This window comes from Pseudopipra pipra, chromosome 2 (assembly GCF_036250125.1).
Source record: "Pseudopipra pipra isolate bDixPip1 chromosome 2, bDixPip1.hap1, whole genome shotgun sequence".
Lineage (NCBI taxonomy): Eukaryota > Metazoa > Chordata > Aves > Passeriformes > Pipridae > Pseudopipra > Pseudopipra pipra.
Genome location: NC_087550.1, coordinates 40,941,086 through 40,960,155, shown reverse-complemented (window position 1 = coordinate 40,960,155; position 19,070 = coordinate 40,941,086). Strand labels below are relative to the sequence as shown.

Genomic DNA, 19,070 nt, shown 5'->3' with positions numbered 1-19,070 from the left:
ATGACATTTGTAGTTAATGAAAGTAGAATGAATATTTTTTAATTTAATGTACATTAAGAGAAAATATAAAAATAAATGAGGGTGTACTGACCCCACCACATGTTGCTATTTTCATTGAATGAGCTGTCTTGAAAAAGAATGGGAAGATTTATGAAACCAGCAATACTCATACACTGGATACATCTTAAAATAAGTAGACATAGGTAATCAATGACCACATCTCAACCTCAAAGCAGAGTATTTGTCATTGTGCCCTAGCTCCAGTAAGGCACGTTTAGGCACCACTTACTCCTAACACATTGTTACTTCCCCAAAATATCTATGCTATCTGTCTAATCATTAGTCAAGAGCCCTTGCTCTCCCATCAGATATTTTAGAAAACAGACAAAAATTAATTAGAAACAATAGGGATGCTGAGAAATTTTTTCATATTTTATTATTCTAAAGGATAAAGTTGGTTTAAAGCACTTACTTTTAAAATGGGTATGGCTGAAAAAAGCATTGCACTTGTAGAGTTTTCCATTAACATAGGAAAAAATCTTTGTCTAGAATCATTTAAGTGTTGAATCAGCTGAGCCATCTGACACGTTATGTAGCAAATGCTGAAGACATGAGAGGCAGTGTAACACTAGCATGAACGAGGGATGGTGCTGTGACTGAACCCACTGTCCAAAATGAGGCTGGCAGAACCTCCTTACTTAGGGGGTTCTGTGTTTGACATAATCCCTATCGAAAAAAAAGATCCATGATGGGATGGCACCTAGCTAATGGATTAACCCTCTGCTCATTTTTTAATCCTGAGACAAGAGTTCATCTGCCCAACCATAAGGTATCCACTATAGGAACACCTAATAGAAAAATTTTTTTTGTTTACTTCAAGTTACGTTGACATCCTCGTGTGTTGGATCTGGTTGACATGGTGTTCATTTCCCCACAGTAGCCCTCACAGTGCTGTCCTTTGCATTGGTAGCTAGAAGGGTGTTGATAACACACTGGTGTTTTGGCTACTACTGAGCACAGCATCAGCACTGTAACATTTCTTCCTCAACTGAGGGCAAGATTCTGGGAGGGGACATGTGTAGGCCAGCTGACTCAAACTAACCAAAGGGATATTCCATGCCATATGACGTCAGCTCAGATACAAAAGCTAAGGCAAGGAGCAGGAGGGCAGGCATTCACTGTCTCCAATATCTGCCTGCTGAGAAACCATCACTAGTGCTGAAGCCCTGCTTCTGGGAAGTGGCCGACCATTGCTGCTGATGGGAAGTAGAGAATGAACTGTGTTATCTTTTGCTTTGCTTTTGTGCCCACAAGCTTTTGCTTTGCATCTGCTTCAATAAACTCTGTTATCCATACCCATGAGTTGTTTTCCATCTTTCTCCCCTGTCCGGCTGGGTAGGGGAGTGATAGAGTGGCTGGGTGGGCACCTGGCATCCAGCCAAGGTCAATCCACCAAGCCTCACAACAGTAATTTAGAAATCTTCTCAGTAGCACAAGGACAATAACTGTTCCCTTTAGTTTTTCTCCCTCTGCTGCACTAGCCCAGATTATCAAGTACAGTGTCCAGTACAGCTTAACTGGACAACATAGCTCTGTATTTATAGGAATTTTCCTTTTGACAATTGGTTTCATCCTGTGTTTGATTCTTGAAACAGAATGATAAATTACCAGCTTTACTTACATGTTCCGTTGCTTGCCAATCTTCCCCTCTGCCGTTTAGCTCCCACACTGAGAAAAGATGTTAGTGATAACTCATAATATGTTTTCCTGATGATTGAACTACAAACACATGGCACTTTGCCCAGCATTTAAAATATTTTTCAGTTGAGCCACAGTCCACTGTGGGATCTTTGCCCTGCTCTAGAGGCATATCAGATAGAAAGACACATAACTAATGGCTCACATATGGGACCAGCAGGACCACCCCTTTGGCTTGTGAGTTGCAGAAAAGATGTCCCTACACTCCAGGCAGCATCTCACTGGTTGGTGTGATGAACCTCACTGGGCAGAGGTTGCATGCAGTCCCAGCAGCTGCCTGGCTGTCCACCAGCAACACCAATGTCCCACTCGTGGGATGAGCTGAGTTGTCTATGCCACTTCTGTCTACACAAGAGCTGTTAGTGGGTTACTGTCCTGCATGAGAGACACGGCTTCTGCAACCTGCCCAACTGCAGACCACCTGAGTGCTTCCCACATTTCCTTTTCACCAGCTGCTGTCTATAAGTTCAGGTGTTCTCTTGGTAAACTTGAAGCAACAGGGCTTTTTGTAAGGTGGTTCACCCATTTTGACCTGAAGTATGACAAAAGGTTTTCATAATTTTCTACTTAAATTTAATGCAACATTTTTTCAAGTTTTTATGAGGACTTCACAGCCCTTCACAGGCTGCTTTTGTGCTGAAAATCCAACAAGTAATGACTACATGTTAAGCTGAAACAATGGAATCTTTCCTTAGGTAATGGTGTTTCACATGGTTGCAATTAAACTGTAGTCTTACTCATTAGTACTAATTCAAAATTGATCCTACTCTGACAGCCTTGTCATTTTTATATCTATTAATTCTAGGAAGAATTGCAGAGAACATCTTATCCAATTGATCTAAGGAATTAATAATACTAATAAGATTAAACATAAATTATTAATCATTTTAGTTTTATCAAGGCTGTAATCAATGGGGCTTTTTGCAGAGCTACAACAATGCGAGGGAATAGAGTGATATGACTTTAATGCAGTTTTAATGGACCCATATTTATAACTCACACATTTTCCCCTGTTCCCTGAAAACTTATTAGGTACTCTACATATTTTCTTTATCTTTGTGTCTGAAATAGTGGGCAGGTTTTGAAACAACTTACACATCTTATTCTGGGCATCTGTTATTACTGTCTATATATTGTTCTTTTGGTAATAGATGTATGTGCAGTCATTAGTACGAGACTCAGGAGTCTCAGTGGCTCAAGTGCTAATGCTCTTTTGTGTTCCAGTTTAGCAAGACTGCTAATAGTTATTATTCAAAGACAAACTTTCAGACTAAGCCAGGATAATGTAACATTAAGTATTTTTGTGATTTGAGAGAAAAATTAAGGCAAGAAAAGCTGCTGAAAATCTTCCATGCTGTGGTTATGATTATAAACAGGACCCTGCAGAAAGATACTGGCTATGGTGAAGGTATAAAAGTCACTTTGAAGAGCAGTAGAACGTCTTACATATTTTTTCTACTGGTGATCAAAACTATTCCATGTAGGGTCAACCCACACTCATATTTCCATTCAGGTCAATGAATGTCACCTCCAAAAAGTCTCAAAGTGCAATATGACTTAATGATAACAATATCTCTTGTTCAGCAACACATTTATTTCTCATGTAAGTCAACAGGACTTAAATTAGTTCTTAATTGCTTGGCTGTCTAGGAGCTTACACATCTGATTCTCCAATTCTCATTCTTGCAGAGTAATACTTATAGGGTCAGACCAACTGAAATTATGTTAATTTACTCTTAGCGGAGTAAAATTCAAGAAGGGATGTGTGGACTTGGTGAGGTCTGCATCCTTGCTTGTGAGCTTCTCATCTCCTGGGAAGCTGGATGGGGTGACAGCTAAGATGGGCAAAGCCTTGGGCATCTCAGAGCACTTAAAATATTTCATGATAACTGAAGATCAACAGGTTTTTCCCAGGTGGTTATTTACAAAGTTCAGGGGTCACAAATGGGTTTAGCACTACCATCTCCACTGCTGTAGAAGGACAGTTAGTATAAAGATCCATTTTGCTTTTAACTGAAACATAATATGCTTGTCCACACAAAAGCTTCTTCAAGAAGATGGTAGAGTGAACTGATCACAAATATTCAAAGGAAATTTTTATATTAGGCACAGACAATATTAAAGTTACTGAGAAAAGGCTCTTGCCCTCGAACTGCTTTTACTGCTTTTCTCCTGAGATAGCACAGACCACTGTCAGAGACAGGATAAGGGCTGAGTGTGTCTTTGACCCAGAACAATTGTTTTATGTCCTCATGACATCCTTTGACTGCAGATAGAAATGGGCAGGTGCAGACAAACAATCCCCAAATAAATGAAAGTCCCTTGACCATCTGTTGCTGGAGCAGTTTCTGCTCTTTCTACAGAACTAAAGCCAACATTCGCAGCTGCTTTATAATTTTCAGTAAACTTGCTGTTGCTTTTTCATCACCCATGTCAGGTCCTCTTCAGTTTCACATCTTCAAAGCCAAATTCCGAGAAGTCCAGAAACAATAATTCAAGCTCTTATGCAATCCTGCAAGCATGGACCACATGCTAAGTTGAAGTAAAACTAATTCACTTCATGACATTTGTTTTTTAATTTTCATTCATACTTATTAATAAAACATAAAGATAACAGAAGAGATTATTAGTTCAAACCCCATCTGTGCTAAGAGTGTTCCCAGGCCTTCAATACCGACAGTGTCACGTTCTCAGGAGTCACATACGTTCCCTCTTTCCTTTTCCTCTACCATGTGAATTTAGGACAGTGCTAATCCTGCAAGTCACGGGGTAGAGCAGAGCTGTGTGAGATAGTTTTGAACAAACCAGCTGATGTACCAGAAGCATTCTTGCTACAGTAGCACTGAACTGTGCACAGTTTGATTTAATTTTCTCATTTCCAGTGCAAAGCCTGCCAGAATAGACCTCAGCAGTCAATAGAAAATATTTCATCGCTTCCTGAAAGTGTCAGTCCATGTACAAGTATTTGAGACAAGCATTATACACATTTGACTGTGGTTTGTAGAATTTGATCATCAGACCTAGAGTTGTGGGTACAGCTCATCACAAAATTTCCACAGTCCCCCAGGAACTTGTTAGGATTTTGCATTGGACTTAAAATGGTTATTGGGTTTAGTTGCTGCTTAAATCTGGATTAATAGGAAGAAGAGACAATATGGTTATCAAAATACCAAGTATTCTAACTACAGGAATTTAGTTCTATTAAAATATTAGTTCTGTAAAGGAAGAGATTCACAAGATCAATCTAAAAAAAATTTGGTTCGAGACATGATAGGTATTAATATGTGTCAGTAGTCTTTCCATCCTCAAATCTTCATTCACAAAGCCTAGCTATGGTGAGTCTTTCCATAAAATACAGTGTATATATATATATATGTGTGTCAATTATTTTGTTATGCAGTAATCTTGATAAAACACAACCTGGTGTACAGAAATTAACTTCAATTGAAATGAGCTTTACATGTGGAAATGCCAAAGCACTACACACAGTATTGTGATAAACACAAAAAGAATAAAATTGACGTTTCAAAACTTTGTGACTAAGTCAGATACCTTTTAGCAGCTGTAATAAATGATGATAGTGTCAGAACTGTCAGTGTCTTTCAGATTTCAGTGACTTAAGTCTGTGGATTTTGGGCACAGACATGTAAAAATGGCAGCCTTTGATCTTGTCAGCTAAATGAGAACTACATTAATTTCTCTGGAAAGGCCTTTGAAACACAAAGTGGTTTTTTTTTTTTTTTTCATTCTAACTATCATTCTAAGTGGAAGAGGAAATCAATGGCTGAGAAGAATATAATTGTTTCACACATGACTTTCCAGAAATAAAATATAGCTTCATTCTGGATGTAATCCTGGGCATTAAAATCCCTTACATGACACATATAAACATGCCAATGCCAATGCTGTAAGCATTGATTCTGGAGAGTCCTTGGATTTCTCTTATAACTTTTATGCATATCTCAAAACCACAGTTGTTACCTGGAAGTTCTTAGGTTAGGGTTTTTATATTTGCAGCAAAGTTAAACTAAGACCAATTCTTATGCAAATATGTCAAAGATGATGATGCAAATGTCAAAGTCAAGAGAAATTGTATTTGGTAGTATAATAATCAACTCACCTTTTCTCTGTGATCTCTTTTCTCAAATAATTTCTTCCTTTCAACGTCTTCACCATTCCTATATCTGTCTCTCTTATTTCTTAATCATCACTCGGTCCTGTGTAGTTTAATACTTAGTCACTCTTCTTTGTATTCCACTTCTGTCTTTTCACACTGTTCTTTCCTGATGTTCTCTTTTCTTTTTTTTCTTTCAGAGAACGAGCCCATTTCTTTTAGTTCATCTGCCACTTTGCTTTTTCCCCTCACTATTGTTTTCTCTATCTTCTTCCTGTCTTGGCTTACAATCTTTTTAAACTCAGCAGAAGTTTACACATTGGCTATGCTTCTCCAGCTATTTAACTGGAACTTTTTCCAAAACACATGGTAGAAGCAAGGCATTACCCCCTGGAATGTGAAGAGGAGCACACTGCCTCATAAGAGATCATTTGTTTTCAAGGCAAAGCAGGGTCACAGTTAAGAGACTGACAAATCCTAGGGCTCCAGCAGGAGTGAAATTGCAAAGGGGATGACCAAGGGTTGAACTACAGGAAGAAATCTCCCCTGAGAATTTGTTCAAGATTGTCATGACTAGGAATATGGAAAAGGTTCAGCCAAGGTCAAAGCAAAGGCTTGGTGCTAGGCTTGGGATGAGGTGAGAGACAGAACTTTGCGCTTGTAATGTGCAAAAATGAAAACATGCAGACAGGAACAGCAGTTCTGATGTGCGTGTAAGAGACTGTATTTGTATCTCACTGGGTTATTTATTAATTGGGTTGAATCAACCAACTTCTGAGTGTGTGTTGGGGGAGGAGGCCAGGCCTCCAGTATCAGAAGGCACAGGGTCAGCAGCCAACATGGAAGCTCGGAAGGCACATGGCACAGGAGCCATGTGGCTGGCATGTCAATTGAAAAGGTCTGCCTGGTAGCCCACCCAAACCATGCCCTCTGGAGCCTCTGGTTGGCTGACTCACCCCTCACTCCATCTAGGAGGGCACTGAGTGGTCAGTGTCCTACCTGGGACAGGGCATATAAATATATGTGCAGAGGGACTCCATTTAAGTTCAGCCTTTCTCTCTCAGGACTTGCCATAGTGATTCTTGATGGTAACTATTTTTAACTCTTCTTCTCTCTTTCTTTACTCCTTTCTTCTCTTAATTTCTTTTCTTCCTTCATTCTTTTCTTCCTCTTGTGGGAAAGATGAGTTGTACTTCCCCTAAGTTGTGGGTTGGTGTTTGCTGCGTGCTTTAGTGTAATGGTTGCTTGTTTCTCCCATAAAACCTTTTGCCAAAATGCCTATTTTCTCACTAAATTAAAAGAAGTCTTATGAAAAACACTAGTGGCATATTCTCCTTATGTGAATTGAAGGTATTAAATAACTTAAAGGCTCTGTGAAAGTTCGATGGGTGAACTCTTGAAGTCTAAATAAAATTAATAATCCCAGTAAAGCTTGAGGTTTTGGGACCACGGTGTTACAGTGGGTTGAGAAGTCATGGTCCACCAGATGCCAGTCAAGAGTTACTCCAGCCAACTCTGTGCCCCACAGAAACAAAATCCATCACACCCTGAACTTCAGCCAGTCAGAGATGTACACAGTGCCTTGGCTAACACTGACTTCAGAAAGAAATGGTCAGACATGAAGGGCTGCAGACACACAGCTGGGGACACTATAGGCCAAGGGGGCAAAAACAGTCCTGAGGGCTGTGGGTGACTCATGCCGAGTAGGGATAGGAGAGAGGTCATGGGTGACCCATGGCAGTCAGGATATCCCGAGGGACTGGGGCCATGGGTGACCCATGCTGGGGCAGGGACATCCCTGAGGGACTGTGGCAGAGCCCAAATACCACTGAATCTGAATTTATTAAAAAAATGTTACAACTTCTTACCAAGAAATGCAGCCAGTTGGTTTGTCTTTAAAAAGCACAGTTCCTTGATGACAGCAATAAAATGACCCATTTCTCGAGGGCAGCATTAGTAGAACTTTGTTTCTCAAGAGCAAATGGTTTCAGATCCGTCATTCACTGGCACTTGTGTTGCAAATGTCACCATGACAACTTGAAGAAATCAGCTTGACCGTCGCCAGGCAGCGTGACACCCCAGTGGGGTCCCCTCTGACCTCCAGTCACCCACTAGCTCTCCTGGACCAGTTGTCTGGGATGTTCAGGCAGCTGCAGTGATGGTGCCTGTGTGGAGGTGTCAGAACACAAGAAGAAACTCTGAATGGTGCATTTTTAGATAATAACTGAATAGCTGTAGCTGGCTTACAAGCTCTGAAGCTGATAGCAGTGTGATATCAACCACTCGAGACAAACAATAATTTTCTAAAGATGGACTGTGTGAAAAAACATGTTGCCCTTTCAAAACTGAATTTTCCCATTTGTATTTACAGACAATTTTTAATATAGACAAGAGTGAAATGGATTATATTAATATCCTTTAGAAAGTGGTGTGAGTGTTGGGAAATGAGTAAGTATTTGCATGTAATTACACCTTAGGGTGCCTGTAATATAAGCAGCTGCCTGTAAAAGCAAGCAGCTGGCAAGTAGTGGAACTGGGCATTGCCAGCTGTTTTACTCCCCTATGAAGGGCTCCACATCATTATGTTTTCTCCCAGTCTCCATGGCACTTTATAGATGACACCTGTGACAGTAAGATAATGCAAGAATCTTCTGCCCAGGAGATTTCTTCCTTTCCCACCTAGACATCTCAGATAAAATAAGACTTTCCTTATTTGATACCATGCAAACCCAGAACAGACTTCCCCAAAGAGATATTCATTATTAGTATATTATTACAATTATTTAATATACTACATGCAATCGATTATTATTCTTATGAGTGTTAATCCTGGCAGATTTAAAAACCAAATACATTCTAAACAGAGGTTATGATTTAATCAGCTCTAATTTAATGATTAATTTAGAAGAAAGTAGTCTGATACTAATTCTTTCTGCCCAATCGTTATTAATTTGAGTAAATGCTCTTTTGTACAAAATGATTCTTTTACCATCACCATGGCAAGAAGATTAAATTAACAGAGCACAATTTAATTGTGATAAAATTTTTGTGTTTAAACATATTAATATGAAAAAGGATAAAGAAACTGAGAACAGACATAAGAAAACTGTAGTGTCACTCCATTTTCTTCTTCTTCTGCCTATTTAAACTTGTATATTTTGTTCTGAGTGCCTCTTTATCCCAAAGCATTTATTCAAATGTTTTTTGTTGGTTTATTCTAATATGAAGAAGCAGCCAAAAGTATTTTGTGTCAGGTAGATTTACATGCGGTACAGTCAGCTGAAGTGGACACCTTGGATAGCCTCTCTGAGGCGCCTCTCTCTTCTTCTGACACTGAACACAGGATTAGTTTTCTCCTGGGCATGGAATTCTTTTCAGGAGCAGACACCACACAGTTTGATGTTCAGGCAGTAGAAAACCACTTTAAGTTCAGGCATAAGTAACAAAAAAATCTTGTGGCTTAGGCCTGTGTAATTTCATAGTTTCGTAGGGTAAAATCTGGTCATAATTATTAGTAGCAATATTACTTACTGTCACTGCTAATCATAAAGTATTAGCAACAACAATATCATAACAACATAACATCATTATCACTGGAAAGTGCAGTGGTTCACCAGTGAGATATGCATTGCCTCCTTAAACCCATGGGAGAAAGTTTTGTGTGAAGGACTAAGGAAATATTTTGGAAGATGCACAAACAAAAAGCAGAAAATGCATAACTCTGTGTTATTGCTTTTCTTTGCCACCTCACTTCTTTTCTGATTCTCTATCATTGCCTCTTGCCAGTGCCTACTTTTTCCTGTAATAGAGTTCACAGGTGCAGTACTGAAATTATCACACTAAATTCTCATTTCAAAGAAAATGAAAGGGAGAATAGAGATATTATCTAAAAAGACTAATCAAATGAGATTAAAAAGCACACTTCAGTGTCCTGTAAATCTCAGAGATTGAGGACATTTTCTGTGATACAGTGCTGTAACAGCTCTGCTGCAGCATGAATGCCAAAGGACAGCCTTGGGCCAGGATGTAAATTTTAGAACCACACATTAAACTCACCTCCAGCCAGTGAATCTGAAGCATAAATGTGCCTGTGGAAATCAATGTTGAATCATTCAGTGTTTTCCAAGTTCTTTATTTACCATCTGCAGAGTAGGCTAGATTTCAGGCAATGCAAGGTTGCATGTCTAATGCACAACTGAAATGCAGCTTCTGCAAAAGCCACAGTTCAACTCCAGGCTCACCAGCTGTTGGCTCTTTTTCTATTCGAGAACTTGATTTCAGCTCTGAAATATTAAAGGGCAAATAAGAAATATCTATTTCCCTCTGATATGCTCCATTTTTAAGCACTCTTAATGCTGATTTCTAATGCATAAAAGGGAGAGCCTACTCACTGACACTGAAATTACATGTCTTAATGTAAGGAGAGGGTTTGGGTCAGAAAACCTCTCAGAATGGATCCTCCTCTTCCTCCATTATATTGATTTTGCTAAATGGCTGATTTGGAAATGGAAAATGCCACAGCAATAGCTCTGGAGCTGATATTCTCTTAACTTTTACAGCTTCTGAATTTGTTGTTCTTCTTAGTAGCTACTGTTCCTTGTATCTTCTGATGCTCATAGGGAAAGTACACATGAATGGACTGACATTTTGGAGTGGACATAGACATATGAGAATGTTTAGATTCTGAGTTTTATGGTTTGGTTTAATTTTGATTGTTTATTCTGTGTTTAATCCACAGTAAAAAAACCCAAATCATATGTAATATTTACTGTCTGCTTTCTTTTGATGAACAGAATAAATCAGAATATATAAATGTAAAACCAAATTTTCAGGAGCTGGTAAGAAGCAAAAAGGAAACTGCAACACAGGAATTTAGCATTCAAAGTTTTTATCAGGCTAACAAGGGAAAAAACTGTGCAGTACAGATGATGTTAACCATTATCACAGCTGTGAAGAGATCCTACAGCTCCATCAAAGGAACTACTAAAATTGAGAAAAATATGACTAAGGAACAGAGGGGTTTGATAGATGTCCATTAAAATATGAGTGTCATTGAAAGGGGAAGAGATTCACTTGTCATTTTCTTCTTGCAGTACAAGAATAAGGGGTCATCAAATGAATCTAGAAGGACTCCTGTTCAAAATTCGTAGTTCTTTTTACATGGAGAAATAGACCTGTGGAGCTTAGATCAGAAGAGACAGTAAATCATTAAAGTTGATATAAAGTCAAGAGGATACTATATAAGCTCCTGAAAGAGAAATATATGCTACAGGTACATATCTAAATAGAGCTTATATATAGTTATTAAACATAAAGGATAAAACTATAACTGGATTGGTGTATATTTGCAATCCCTGTTGGAAATTCATAGAATGGTTTGTGTTGGTAGGGACCTTAAAGATCATCTCGTTCCAACCACTGTGCCACAGATGAGAACACCTTCCACTAGCCCAGTTGGCTTAGAGCACCATCCAACCTGGCCTTGAACACTTCCAAGGATGGAGCACCCACAACTTCTCTGAGCAACATGTTGCAGTGCCTGACCACCCTCACAGTAAAGAATTTCTCCCTAATATCTAATCTAAATCTACTGTCTTTCAGTTTAAAGTCATTGCACCTTTTTCCATCATTACATGCTCTTGTGGAAACTACCTCTCCAGCTTTCTTGTAGGCCCCTTTCCAGTACTGAAAGGTGCTATAAGGTGTCCCTGGAGTTTTCTCTTTTTTAGGCTGAACAACACAAACTCTCTCAGCCTTCATAGGAGAGGGGGTACAGCCCTCTGATAATCTTTGTCACCTTCCTCTAGACTCACTCCAACACATCCATGTCCTTCTTATGTTAGCAGCCCCAGTGCTGGACACAGCACTCCAGGTGGGGTCTCATCAGAGCAGAGTAGAGGAGAAGAATCCCCTCCCTTGACCTATTAGCCACACTGCATTTGATGCAGCCCAGGACACGGAGGGCTTTTTGGTCTGCAAACACACATTGCCAGTCATTTTCAGCTTCTCATTAACCAACATTCCCCAAGTCCTACTCCTCAAGACTGCTCTCAATCCATTCACCGCCCAGCCTGTACTTGTGCTTGGGATTACCTGGACCCAGGTGCAGGACCTTGTATTAGCCTTATTCAAACTCACGAGATTCACACAGGCCCATGTGTCATACCTGTACAGATCCCTCGGAATGGCATCCCTTCTCTCCAGTATGTTGACCACACCACTCGCCTTGCTGTTGTCAAATAGATAAACATGGAAGGGCTGTAAGTGGGATGTTGGGAAACATTTTAATACAAGCATAACTAAAGCAAAGAGGGAATTTTATGTATATAGCAACAGCACTGAGTTTTATGACCTATTAGCCTTTGATCATGAAGTGCTTGTGATTACTGCATGATCTGAAAAAGTCCCTCTGCTCCTGTGTTCTGCTACTAGTGAAATATATACCAGCAGTTGTATCCCACACAGTGTTGCTCAATCCTGTTCAGTCCTGAAGCTTTAACTTTTTACTTACCTGGCAGCACAGATGAATTAGAAGATTCTCTTAGATAAAAAAAGAAGCTGACTGAGAGAAAATGACTTGGTCTCTTTGAAGAAGATAATGTTAGGTTCCAGACTGTCTGTAAATTTTTAATGATGCTTTTAGTAGTTTCTGAAGTTTCATTTCTGAACTCATCTTGAAAAGAAATAGTTTCCAGTGACTTTAATGTTTCATCTACAGGGCACAATTGTCCAATGGTTATATACAGCTCAATTTAAAAATGGTATTATCAATCACTTCTGGTTTAGACACACAATTAGTTAACGATCATTACAAGAATTTCACAACAAATTTACAGTAAAGACAGCTACATTTGGAGAATTTGAGTTGAATGACAGTAAACTTCCTATAAATGGTGTTTCAGCTGATAACCATGGAGCACTTGGCAGATGGGAGAACTACCCTAAGAATATGAGTTTTGTGCCCATGACTATTTCTTGAGTACTGTCAGCCTGTTTTTAGCTTAAAGAATTATAGTCCCCAACAGAAAACAACATAATGAAAAAATTTTTTGAGAAGCCTGAAGTAGCTCTTAGAAATGCCAGCACGACCTCTACAAGGCAGTAAAAACCCTCAAAATAGAATCGTTCTCCATAACTACTGGAGAAAAATTCTACTCATTTCCACTCTTCTAAAGTGATAAGATGAAATAGAGAGGGGCTGGGAGTATTCTGCTTACAAAGAACCCTTTGTAACAGCTAATATTCTGAAAGAATTAGGGGGAAGAAAACCTTTCTTTTTTCTTGCCACTCAGCAGTACATTTTCAGATAGGTAGGTTTTAATTTGATCAGAACTATGCATTCTCTTGGTGTGTCACAAAAATGTTATTCTGGGTTACCACAGTGCTGTCCAAATCCTGTAAGGGGACCATGATAAAAGAACATGGCATTTCACTCTAGTTAAAAATCCTGAAAAATAATTTTACTACCATTTTTGGTTCAAGTGTCTTAACGCAATGACTTCAGCTGATAAAATCAGCAGGGTGGAATGGTACTAGAAACAACCACGTGACAGGGAGGCACAGATTAGGAGAAGACATTACAGTTGAACTTGGGGGAATAGTACTGGAATATTGTTAAGCCAAGACACACAGGAAGGACACAGGGTGACCACAGCTGAGACAGGATATCTATGGAAGACCCTCCCTACAGACTGAGCTCTTGCGAGAGGAAAGAGAGATCTTCTTTGAATTCCCTGAGTGACTGAAAGCCTCTAAACCTGGGCTTCAGGATAAGAATTAGAGGTCTCTGAAGGTGCTCAGCCTCCATTTGAGGGTTTCTTGACACTAGCCTTGCCAACCTGCAAAATGGAAATGCAAAATACATACAGCTTCATTCTCTTTGTCCTGTCAAAGGAAAACATCTCCACTCACGCTCGGGAGGACAGTCCATTTTGATCAACCGCATTTTTGATAGGAAATGGTGTTCTTTACACAATGTGTCTTTCTACCAGTTGTGTCACTGTCACATAAGCCTGAATGTCCTCACACTTCCCAAATGCTGCAGGTCATCCAAAAACAAAATAACAAACACAATTTGAAGTAATCAGATGAATGTAAACCATTAACAATGCACTCTGTTTTATAACTTTCATCCCTGCATCTGACTCTGGTAAATGAAGTAATATATACCACAGTTTATGCAGGATGGATGTTAGGAGCAGGTACAAACAATAACAAACCTCCCATGCTGGAGAGGGCTGGATCTCAAAAACAAAAATCATGTCTTACACCCCATGATATTTCACAGGAAATACAGTGATGGAGGACAAGTGGCATTAGATGTGTAAGTAAGATACATGATACATTTAAATATTATTTATTTCCAAAGGGACAAACGCAGTAGCAGCAATATTTCCCAGTTGTCTCATTGTCAGCTGGCTGGATTTCACAGCCACATTATATGTCTTCATTGTCCCACCCCAGTAAAACTACTGAACGATCTAAAAATTTTAACTGCAATTTCAGATATGCTACAAGGCCATTATCTTCTGGATTTAATACTGCTCCTATTGTATCCAGTTTTGCAATCGAAACTCCAACAAATATTTGCTAATACTCTAAATCCTAGCTCTCAATTAATTAAATTGATTTTTTTCAGGGACCGCCTGTTGGGTTAAAGGGGAGGGAGAGGGCAGGACCTAGAATGTCACTTGTATTTTGTTTTTAATTATTTTTAAAAACTGAAAACTCTCTTATATTCTCAGGAGAATACATATATTGCATAAAAGAAGGCTTTAAGGCTTTGCCATTAATGGCAAGGTCAAATGTGGTACTTTTTGCTCCATTGATTCAGCGATTCATGACCCAAGTGAGGTCATTGCTTATGCACAGAGCACAATTAAATCAAGGTTAGACAAGCAGGATTCTTTAGTACAAGATAGTGTGCTAGCAGATTACATAGTACAAGGAAATTTGTATTTGAATCATGCTTTATGAAGATTATTCATATTCAGGAGTAAAAAAACCCTGTAATTTTATCACTATAAATAGTTCTGTTTATAGAAAACATGTTAATAACCAAAATGCCTAAAATCTAAGGGTGATTTTACATGTACTCCTATAAACATGAAAACAAACAAAAATTGTTTTATACACTGGTTTATGTATTGTTTACACACATTCAAGATAGTCTTTCTGTAACAAATGAGTTGGAGTAACCTCACAAGCAAAGTAAATATGTTTTCTAATCAGAATTTAACCTAAAACTGAAAGGTTCCTTTACACAGTAAGAATTTCCTACCTTAATTCTTCCATAAGCACATAGTGTGCAGTCCTTCATGTGTATGCTTAAATAAAGACAAGGTCTTAGCTGAAGTATGACGTTTAGAAAATGAAGTAAAATAATACCATCCGATGTCAGAAAATTACTAATATACAGTTTATTTTTTCCTAACCAAAACCAAATTGATTGTAATTCAAGGCTGATTTTTCACTGAGTAAAATAATTAATTGGAAGCTTTCCACCTGAATTATTTACTGAATGCTGTCAATGAGTTAGTGTGCTTAAGCTCCCAGAGGACTACTAAGGCAAAAGGTCCACAGATCAAAGGCATAGTATTCAAACAATTCATGTAGTTTCTTCCAAGTATATTAAGTTTATTTGGGTTGACAAAAGTCATCATGGAAAAAGGTAGTTTTGAGAAGTGACCCGGAAAAAAAAGGAGGAGTATCCATCAAGTGCATAAGTGGGGAGTTCATAGGGAGGATGTAGAGAGGTTAGAAATGTAGACAGACTTGGGGAGAGTTGACAAGACACAGGACAAGTATGTTAAAACCCAAGGCTAAACTATGAATGTAAGCTGGGCTCACTTCAAGAAGTTAGTACATTATGTTAGCTACTACTGAGAGAAAATCCAACCCATGCAGTTTATGATTGTGACACGTCTGTACATTTTTACAACATTCTTTGTTTTTTACTATTCATTATAATAGTAGCCACTGATCCAAACTTGCTGAGGTGACACAGGGATGGCATGGTCTAGCATCATCATTTATATTTACTTAAGTATATTTCACTGGAACCCTGAGACCACACCTCTGTGCCTTGGGAACACAGTAACTACTTCAGGGAGCAGATTACCTGTTCATCATGTCCAGAATCTCTTTAAAAAAGAAATAGAAATTGTTTCCAAGAGATGCAGGGCTGAGCTTGCGAATGTTCCTCTGGCATCTGGATAATATGATATGGTCCAAGACAGTTCAATTGTCTCTTCAGCATGCTGTTATTTAGATTTCCATGTTACATTTAGTGTACTACTTCAGCACCTGTATGCCTGAAATTGTCTTGTTCTGAATGGAACATTCTTCCTTTTGAAACTACTACCATTTTCAGCTCCAAAGCCACTCCATTTCTTTTCCCCTCTGATCCTAGGCCTGGAAATGTTAGGTGTGGGACTGGCTCATTCAAAACATGATTGTGACCACACATACATGACGAATTGCAACAGTATTGGTGAGATTTCAGAAAAGACTTATTCTTGGGATGATAGAATAATTCAAGTTGGAATGGGCCTTAGGAGGTCTCTAGCCCCCTCCTGCTTAAATTTTTTCTAGTCAGTTCTTGAAAACGTTAAAGCATGCAGACTGCACAACCTCACTGGGTAACCTGTTCCAGCACTTAATTATTCTTGTATTGAAAGGTTTTCTTTTTCCAGTCTGTACCTCTCCTGTCCTCCTTAAGAACATTGTCTCTTTTTCCCCAGCTGGGCACCTGAGTAAAAAGGCTTGCTCTGTCTTCTTGGTAATCTCTTCTTCAGTATTATAAGGCTACAACCCCTGCACATGCCCTGCTGTATGAATGGCCATGCCGTCTGCCAGGTCCCTGTTTGCAGTTCCCTTGATTGCTACATTCCCTAAGGATCACTTAAACAGGAAAAGAAAGCCAGATATTGCACTGTCCTCTCTGCATGAGGCTTGCCCCCAGCACCAGGTCCCTTCTTTCAAGACTAGGACCCCCCTCAGATACCTCCAGGCTATGCTTCACCTAGGTCACAGATGCCATCACTGACTCTGCCTAACCACTCTCCTGACCATTTTACTGACTTCTGGAAACAACCTAGAGGAGGACTGTAGTGATTTACACTCCTTGTGAATAGTTTGCAGACACTCATTCACAGTACTGTACAGAAGGACAAGCTGTCACTTCTTTTAGATTTCTTAAAAGACTGATTGGCAATGGTGCTCAAAGACTTGGTGCTGAATACTAGAGGTTTACAAAATAAATTAATGCAAAAGAAAAAGTTCTGAATACTCATTCTATCACAGAAATGAAACAATTACAGTTGCTTATATTGAAGGTGACAAAGGCCACATCCTAACACCTCATTTTCTCAGATGTATGAGAAAATGAATGTACATAGAGCAGTGACTCCTTGGTTAAGATGAATGCATCCATTAAATTACTGTATATCTAGAAATGCAACTTTTTTGAAGGTTTGTTAGAATTTCTATAGTTTTGTAGGTGAACAAATCAGACTGAATTTATCAATTTATTTTACAGATTAATGCCTGGATTATTACCTGGAGAAAAGGAGGCTCAGAGGAGACCTTATCACTCTGTACAACCACCTGGAAGGAGGTTGTAGCCAGATGAGGGTTGGCCTCATCTCCCAGGAAACTAGAGACAGGACAAGAGGACATGGCCTCAAGCTGTGCCAGGGGAGGTTCAGGTTGGACATCAGGAAGAATTTCCTTATGGAAGGGGTTGTGAAGCATTGGAATAGATTGCCCAGGAAGGTGGTGGAGTCACAATCCCTGGAGGTGTTCAAGAAACAACTGGATGAGGTACTTGGTGCTATGGTCTTATTGACAAGGTGGTGACAGCCAAAAGCTGGACTTGATGATCTTGGAGGTCTTTTACAACCTAAATAATTCTGCGATTCTTTGATAATCTTCCACTTGTTCATCATGTTTCTGCTTGTACAAATGCACATAAATGCTCACCTAAAGTTTCCTGCAGACTCTGTTAATCAAACTTCACCTCAAAATGTCCAGTTCAAATTGTCTAGTGATACTTAAACAACAAACTTTTAAAATGACTGTGTGTTTTCAAAAAAAAATAAATTAAAGGAATGCCCCTCTCTTTTTTTATCTTTTTTTTTTTTTCTTTTTCTACTTATAAGTCATACCAAAACTCAAAAAGAATAAGGAAAAGGAATTGTAAGTTTTGGACACTCTTGCAACCTGTATTTAATTGGCTAGCCTTAAGATTGTCTTCATTTTATACAAGTAACATTGTCCTTCGACTTAAGTCATGCCAAATTAAACTGACCAGGACATGTGATATGTTTTGTGACATGCATGTACAACTTGCCTAAGACAAAGCACATAAAATGATTGCATACATGTAGAACATTCAAAACTTTAAAACAACAAAAACAAAAAAATAGTGTATTATGAATTCTTCCTAGAGGCCTGTTTTAGTTTGATAATTGAAAAAAAAATAGGATAACTAATTTCACTGTTGGTCTCTGTGCTTAAATTTACAGAATGTTTCCCTACCTTACTGGATGAAGACTCTTTTACTACACTGTCATTAAACGTGTAATAAACAGCCAAGGTCAAGGTAATGGAAGTAGATATGTAGATGCTATTGTTCTATGAGATCATAAAGAAGAAGACTATCAGTTGGGGCCAAAGTTGACCATATCTTGACATTTTTCACAGATATTGAGATATTAATAATATCTTGCAGTTCAGTAGCACCTTTTTACCACAAACCCTAGCAATTTATAAATACACATTTCCCCTATCTCAATCTAGTTTTGACAATTAACTGTTTTCTTCAACACTGCTATAGTTTAGTGAGGAGTGTCCCTGTTGTTGATAAAATGTTAGCACTATATCCACTCTGTTGCTACATGAGGAAATAAAAGTTTATGAAAATTCTACAGTATTTAGCATTTTAATCAGCTACAGCATTAATTTAAACAGCATTACAATCTGTTGTTTCAAAGCCAGAGCAAGTTAGCAAACACTGTTCTTAAAGACGTGTTGACATTATGAACGTTGTTAGTGCAGAAAAAAGCTCACAAAGGAAACAAAGCCAGCTTGACCAGTGCTTCACCTCACTCGTGCTAAGTGGAACAGTACAGAAGCAACAGGGACAAAAAGTTATACTTAGAATTCTGAGCACACCATAGGGTGTCATAGGGATAGT

At 38.8% G+C, this 19,070-nt stretch overlaps 1 long non-coding RNA gene across 1 annotated transcript; it reads left to right on the top strand.

Moving 5' to 3' along the window:
- Nucleotides 1–11,329: 11,329 nt before the first annotated feature.
- Nucleotides 11,330–18,488, top strand: LOC135406770 (uncharacterized). Its single transcript, XR_010426470.1, has 3 exons — nt 11,330–11,426; nt 17,412–17,695; nt 18,400–18,488. It is a non-coding gene; the product is annotated as an uncharacterized LOC135406770 (long non-coding RNA).
- The last annotated feature ends 582 nt before the right edge of the window (nt 18,489–19,070 follow it).